Genomic DNA, 8,335 nt, shown 5'->3' on the forward strand with positions numbered 1-8,335 from the left:
CAAGCAAGAAGGAGAGGGGAGGGGGGCATTGAAATGGACAAGGGGAGATCATCCCCTACCGCCACCCCCAGAAAGACATCCGTCCTCCTCCGCCTCGGACATCGCCCCCTCGGGCCCCAACTCCGCCCCCAGCCGCCCGCAAGCGGCGGCGAATGGACGTGGGGGGTTTGGGGGCCTCCTGTTGCGCCTCCGACGAGAGAGAGAGAGAGTCCGTCGAGCCTTTTCCCTTTTTTACGCTCGTCGCCTGTTCTTTGTTTCCATTATCTTATTTTTTGAGCGGGGCGCGCGAGGCAACAGCGGAGGCGTTATCTGCGCTATGGGGGGGGGATGTTAGGTATGGGAGGGGGAAGGGGGGCCAGGGGGAGAGAGGAATGGCTGAGGAGGCGGTGGAGAAAGAGGGGGAAAAAGAAGCCTTCGATTGCGCACATGGATGTTAAAAAATGCAGCGGAGGTATGCATGAGATAGCCCGGTCATGGCGGGCGGCACAGGCGCAACTAGTTCCCGGGGAGCGGTGGACCGGTTAGATGAGAAGAGAGGGTTAGTCCGCGGTTAGAATGACGGGGGAAGGGATAAGCACGGTGCACCCTCTACGGTGCGGTATTAAGTGTATAGTTTACAAAAATGAGGATTCATTCCGAATCCTGACGAGTTCTAGTGTATAAAATACGTTTCATATCCTGTTAGCACTCCAGTATCGCTTTCACTCTCTCGATTGAACATTAGTCTACACTTAAACCAAATGCCGGAACTACCATTAACTATTCAATAATAGAAATTCAAAACCACTGTAATCAACTCAAATGTTGGTCTGATAGGTGAAGATAGAGTTGCACCGTGTCATAGGTGTTGAAGGGGAACTAAATGAGAAGGGGGTTCATTCTTGCCTGCGCCGTTATTGTTTACAGGGAATTCTATTCCAAAAGAAATCACACATATTTTGTGTCCACACTTGGAATCGAACTCAAAACCATCCGCAAACTAATCCCTCTACCGACGGGACCACCATGCCTAATCGTCAAAATTAAATAATTTATATTTGCGTTAAACAATATTTTTAATTTTACCGGTTTACATCGCTCAATGTAGGTTTTGAGTGGTCTATGCAGTAAAGGAATAGCGGTAAATGAATGACATTTATTCGCCTCTCATAACCTAAGATCCGTCATTACAATACTCGTAAACACATCTTAAATTCTGCGCAAACACTCACTTCGATCCGTCCAACATTTGCCTATTTCATTCCTGCCCCTTCTTCGCTTTCCTCCCCTCTGTGTCACAGTTTATAACGTTCCATCGTTAAACAAAACGGCCTAAATACATCTTTCCTGCCTCCTTTTGACTTCTCCCAACAATCCCCTCTCCCCCCACCATGCCCAACACTTCCTCTTTTGATTTCCCTTCTGTCCGTCACAGCTTTACCAACCTTATCCCACATTTCAAAAGTCCAAACTCTGCGTCGTTCGCCTTACTTGAACGACCATGTTTCCACAACATTAATTAGCCTCACATATCTGAATCTACACTTGCACAATTCTACGCCGGCCGCCTCAAGGGGATGTGGCGGGGGAGTCAAGACATCACCCGTAAAACGGATTGCAACCGCATGTACAACAAAATAAAGCACGCCTATTCACGCTAACATAGACGAATATACTCACACAAAAACTCATTTTAACTCACACACTTGCAAATAAATATACCAACAACTAAAAAATACAAGAACATTCACCTATGATTCTGTTTTACGGGTGGTTTCCTACCATCTTGCAGCTCCTTACGGAGTATTGGGTAGACGTGTGAATGTAAAATATGTCTGCGCAGAGTTTAATCTTTTCCTTGCTAGTAATAGATATATTATACTATTCTTACATTTACTTCGATTTCTTTCTATTATGATTCTTGATTATCCGAGGGATGAACGTGCAATTTTTTTAGGGGAGTGGACCGACAGCTTAGCTCATTCGCGCCATTAGGGATGGACCGGAGAGGATGAAGGGTAGAGGGAAACCCGCGTCAGCATTAGTCTACTCTTGACGTAGGGCGGGCGCCAAAGGGTCCACAGTTTAACGTTCCATCCGATGGACGGCGTACTCAAAGTGCCTTGAACGTTAGCCATCGCACCGTCCTATTTAAATGTATCTATATATGAGTCTTTAGTAAATTAAGAATCTGTACTGGATAACAAGTTATATATTCGGGGGCTAGCACAACACATTTAATAGTGTACACATATCAGGAGAATATGCGGAACTGCTTTAAAGAAACTCGACTTCATTAATCGGCTGGTGGGGAATTGCAATAAAAAAGTTAGAGAGGTGTTACTTTACTCTAGTTAGACCTCATTTAGAGGACGACGCAAGTATATCAGATCCTTGGGAAAATGTGTTGCTAAAAGAATTATATAAAGTCAAGAGAAAATCCTCCAGATTCATAAAAAAATGTTGCGACAAGAAGAGTGGTGTGACAGGGGAATTAGGGTGGGAAACACTTGAGATGCGCAGAGAACAGGCAAGACTGAGACTTATAGAAAGGCTCAGAAAAACGAGTTTGACACTAAAGGAAAAATTATGGCCCCACACTATTCGGGAAGGTTGGATCACAAAGATAAGATAAGGGAAATAAAAGTACAGATAGATACAAATATTCGTTATTTCCCCGGACAATCAAGGATTATAACAGTAAAGAATAAAAGCCATAACAGTAATTGTAAAGGCTTTCTAATTACAAGCGTGGACAAGATGAAACGATACGTAGACATCTAGTACATTCATAGGTTCATGTGCTTGTGTTTGTTGTTGTAGTTGCTAGTATACGTATGCATTCGCATGTGTGTAAGTTAAATGGCTTTTGCTTGAACGTTTTGCATGTAATCACATTCTACTTTACTGGTGGTGTTTTAACACTTCCCGCCACACGCCCTTGCGAAGGCTTACGGCGTATTGTGTTGACGTAGGCGAAAGAAAATATTCTTGGCGTGCTAGCGAAAAGGTAAACAAGGTAAAAAGATTCCAAAGAAACTGCGGGAGATGCCGCAACAGTAACTTTTAACGGAGTCATCCGCTAATGTGCATTTCAATGCAACAATTTCAGAGTGTAAAAATCATTCGCCTTGACTGGGATTCGAACCCAGATCCCTCAATATCCGGTCGAGTGCTTTAGCCACTTAAGCTACCGATGGGTCCTCTTAAACTCTGAAATTTTTGGGGCTTTTAAAGGAACAAGATGTTGTGACGAAATACCGTACATACGTCACAACATCTTGTTCCTTAAAAAGCCCCAAAATTTCGAAGTTTAAGAGGAAGCCTCGGTAGCTTAAGTGGCTAAAGCACTCGACCGGATATTGAGGGATCTGGATTCGAATCCCAGTCAAGGCGAATGATTTTTACACTCTGAAATTGTTGCATTGGAAGGTAAACAGAGATCAGCATCCGGAAGAGAAATTCGACCTCAGCCAGTTCGTGATATTGCACAAATATAATATCATTCATCGTGAGAAAAATTCATTGTGATAATTATGAGGTGTTTTTTTTGCATAAAGTTTCCTCTGAAACATAAACAAGACGATGCTGTTTCGATGTCCTTCATGCAATGGCGTTTGGGAGTAAAGCCAGGAGAGGTGATTTGTTAATACGTTGAGTCAGGTGGACAAATGGGAGAGCGGCGGGAGGTAGAGAAGAATAAAAATAGATTTGATTGCAACTTGCAGCCTTGGAAGCGAATATGCAGCTCGTTGGCAGAAGAGGAAAACAGGCGATTACTGTAGCTCTGCTCGCGATGGTTAAAATTACTGTGGTTAAAGGCGTGACGGTGACATTTAGGAAGGTAGAAAACAAACTGACGATTTTGAAACACGAGTTTAGCGGTGAACAGAGGCTTGTGTAGTGTTCGCGGAAGACTACGGCCGTGGGCGAGCGACTGGCGGATGGAGGAGAGGGGTGCGGACCGGAGAGGCGGTTGGGCTTTTAGGGGCAAGTGTTAGGTGGGCCAACGGAAGGGAAATGGGAGCATTGTATTCCCCAGCGATAAGAGGCCCGTGTCAGAGCCAAGGAGACGCTGGGAGATAAATGCACGCCACTTCAGGTCGAGATGCAGTGGTGTGCCTTCTGAGAGGGAGAAGGGGGCGTTAATTGGACATAGAGCGGACAAGGAGAGAAGCTTAATGGAGGGAGGTGTGCACGTGAACTGATGGGAGGGTCGATGCGGAGGAAGGGTTGCAGGAGTACAATTTCTCTTACGCTTATTCAATGCGGGTGAATTGCCCAATTTAAGGTTTGGATCATATTTTTAATTTCATTCGGTGAACTGTACTGCTGCAGCTGAAATAGGAAGCAGGTCCGAGGAGTTGGTCAGCAGTTCTGACGGGAAGGAAGAAGCCTTGAAGATAGGAAAGGAATTATATCTAGGTCAGTCGCAAGTAGTCGGTGTGGATATGAGATACGTTTATGGGTGGCGGAATGATATTAAGTGATAATTAGCCGTGGTTTTGTGGATGGGGCAACATATTTGTAGGGATTGAATGCATGGGAAAATCGGGATGTGTAGTACATTGGGTGAGTGGTTCATTGATTTAGGAGTTATCGGTTGCGTGAGTTTTCCCTTTCTCCGGAGGGATTTTTCAGTTTCCACGGCTTAGGAAATTCGTCTGCATCCACTTGCCGAGTTATTGTTGCCCGATTTAAGGATATCGAAAAAATAAAAAGACCTGATTGAGTTTCGCAAGATCTGCTCGTCCTAAATCCATAAAGGTTGTGGCTTAGTATCTTCCCGTCTTCGAGAAATCTCGTAACGTCACCAACGATTATGTGCCCTAATATTTTATGTCTTTTCCTTTTTAATACCAATAACATTGATTCATTGCCAAATATTGCGCAGTTTCATTTAATGTTTACAATTGCGGCGTAGAAAATGGAAATGAAATTGATAGAAATTCTGGAAGAATGAATTGTAATCCTTCGTTTAATAAAGGACTATAAGTTATATTTATAAAAAATATAAACGCATTATAGTGGGAGTATTGGCAATTTTCCGACAGGATGTAAAATGCCTTTTCGGGTTAAGTGTGTTGTGTCAACTTTGGGAACATTCGAGGAAGGAGTGTGGTGGAGAAATGTCAGGTCGAAACTTAGCAAATTCAAACTTCATTTCTTTGTTGAAGATGCAATAATATATGTATGTACATGGATATATCCATTCAAGAAAATACAGAATCATCATCTGATGCCCTAAATGTGATTCAAAAGTGATGTGAGACATTGGAGCTAGAATTCAAAGTTTAAGAGATGTTTCAAAGATTTTTTGGAGGAAGAGTATTTCACCCGAAAACATTGACAGCATTTAGGACACTAATATAACAAACGTAGGATCGGCAAAATACTTGGTTGCTACGATAGCTTGTGACACGTTTAGTGGGAAATACACTCGTGAAATTTGTGTAATAACAAAGAAAATTTTGGGATTCGTAAAAAGAATACTCGGGAAATATATTGTGAGATGGTTAAAGAGACGTGTTATTTCAAGTTAGTCAGGCTCCATCTATGTAGAGTGGCATGGGCATTGCTCGGGCTCGAAAGGAAACTGAAAGCATGTCAAGTTGTCGATCCATATATTGAAACGGCCATATTGAGATGGCAATGTGTACTGAGAGGATTACAGGGCCAAAGTGAGAAGTATTGAACGAAGATTAACCGCAAGGAAAACAAATTATTAAGACCCGCTCATTGAAGTAAGGCAGAATTAACGAGAGAGAGCTTGCGGGTGAGTTTACGTAAAATTATCTTTATTTCAACACTACGTTTCAGGGGATCGTTGTGTCATTGCATTTTGAAAAGAATCGTAAAAATGCATTAAAACATGTCAAATCATGTCTAATTTTTTAATGAGGACTTTCTAAAAACAAAAAAATGGTTTGCTACCCACAGTGCCCCGACTTGAATCCCGGCAAGGGCGGAATTGTTTGGTGGTATCTAGATCACCACTCGAGGTTCTACACGGATATTTATGCGAAGTTTATGATAACCACAACAGCAAGATATCAGAAAACTGCAACCATCGCAATATAATGGACAGCGTAATCACAAACCGCAATGCCTGTTTAAATTGATGATTACGGTGTCACCAGAGTGACTCATTTGAAAAAATGTTGGAACTTCATGATTGAGCATTGTTTCCTCCTAATAAAGTTAAACACTAGATTCAATATAGGTACTTATAGACCCATCTAGAACACGACGCGAATTCGATATCGTGCATAAAACCAGGAGGAATTCCGTATGAAAGCATTATTTGGACTTAAATTTGCTCATCTTAAGAAAGACTTCAAAAATTTGGCCCTGATACAAGGAATTTTTCCGTCGACTAGTGATTGTATCTTTTTTGCACGGTGCAATTTTTGTTTCCAAGTAAATGTTTATCAATAAAACGTATTATTAATCTTCCACTTCAGCACAACGCGTAATTATGAGAGAAGTCTACTTGGCATCATCAATTGATGAGAATTTCCATCTCCCTCTGTCTCTCCATTAATCTCTCCGTCCCATGCAAGACGAGGAGACGAGGGCAACCAACACGCCCGGAGACTCCGGCGAAGGACGTGCGTTTCACAGTGCTCTAGGGGGGAGAAGGGTGGGGACAAAATGGCTGCCAGTGGTCGTTAGTTGGCCAGCCGCACCCAGACGACGACGCCTTCCTCGCGCCCGAAGAAATGCAGTCTCACGTCCGAGGGCAGTGGAGTGGAGGGGGTGCAGTGGAGCCGCACCCTTCCTTTCCTTCACCGAAGTTTCGGATAATTGAATCAAGTGCACGCCTGCTTTGTCAAGGAAGGCCCAGGTTCGCCTGGTGGGGGGGGGGCGGGGCGGGGAAAGAGAAGAGGAAGCAATCGCGGCTCACACACAATCCACCGGGCGGGATAACGAGGGCGGGGAGTCATTAAAAGTTTTCGGACGCCTTCCGTTTGCGCTCACGGCGAGGGAGGGCCGCTCCCCCCCCCTCCTTATCCCGTCCTCCTCGCGCCCTTGGGGCCTCCCCAGCCCCTCTTCCCCACCCTCACTCCCTCTGCATCCCGCGTGTGCATCTTTCTACAACCCCAATGCACCCTATTGAATTCATTCTGCGCACCTTCGGTCCCAATGGCCGCTCTCCCCCAACATCATCCGCACCCCAATGCACCTTTCCACCATCCGTCCCTCCCCTCCTGCACCCCTTCCGTGCCCATCTGGAAACCTCAGCACCCCCTCCCTCCGTCCCCCCCGGATCATTACCCTTCGACGGTCCCCACCCCAGCGTCCTCTTTCACCGTCTGCATCTTCCTTGTAGCTTCTTCCTCGCGCTCTCCAAGCCTCCGCATTCCTCCTTCGCCCTCGAATCACCCCATGCCCTCCGCACACCCTCTGACCTACATCTGCAAACACTCGTTCACCAACCGCACCACGTCGGCACTCTCCGCCTACTCTCCACATCCACGCCACGTTGACTCCCCCTTGACCTAATGAACTCACGCACGCGAAGAGAGAGACACGTCCACACGCCGCCGAAGCATGGCTGGCTGATTATTTCTTTCGAGACTGGCATTTGTTTCCCCAATGACGACGCTGGAAACGTCTCGTTCACGTACGTAGACCATGGGGGTGGCCCATTCCCTTCGCCACAGGGGGGAGTATGAGGTGGATGGGGGCGTCTTGAGTTGTTTGGGGTGGTGGCAACGGCTTGCAGAGGAGGAAGGTCCCGGATGTTTGGGGAGAGCAAGGAGATGTGGGGAGTGTGCGATGGGGGAGTGAGGTGACGGGGGATGGAGGCAATTAGTGGGGCGGGGGAGAGAGTTCTGTGTGCGTATGGCAGGGGGAGGAGGCGTGTGATGTGGAGGTGCCCTTGTGGAACTCGAAGGAAGCGCAGCGGGTAGATTGCACTGCGAGGTGGCGACTGAAGGTTTGGAATATGAAGGGGATAGCTCGACTTCAGACATTCCTCTTTACCTACTTTTTATTGAAGATTTCCATTCCTGATTACCTACACTATATTATTGATCGCACAATCGTATTGACATAAGAATAACCTTCATCCGCACACAAATTTTTAGCAAACGTTTTGCCAGAGGGTTGTGGTTCAGAAGTTAATATTATCTTACGATTCACCGGATCCCTCGATGACCGGCCGTGTGCTTTAGGCAATTAAGCTATCGAGGCGTCCTCTTGCACTCACACTTTTTTCGAATCTCCAGGTTTGAATAGCGGTCAAACCGAATGATTTTTTGCGCTCCAGAATTATTGCATTGTAATGCATATTTAGTGGATGACTTAGTAAAAATTCACCGGCGCGACATCCCCCGCAGTTTTGCGGAAA

This window comes from Hetaerina americana, unplaced genomic scaffold (assembly GCF_022747635.1).
Source record: "Hetaerina americana unplaced genomic scaffold, ioHetAmer1.1.p SCAF_108, whole genome shotgun sequence".
NCBI classification, from domain to species: Eukaryota; Metazoa; Arthropoda; class Insecta; order Odonata; family Calopterygidae; genus Hetaerina; species Hetaerina americana.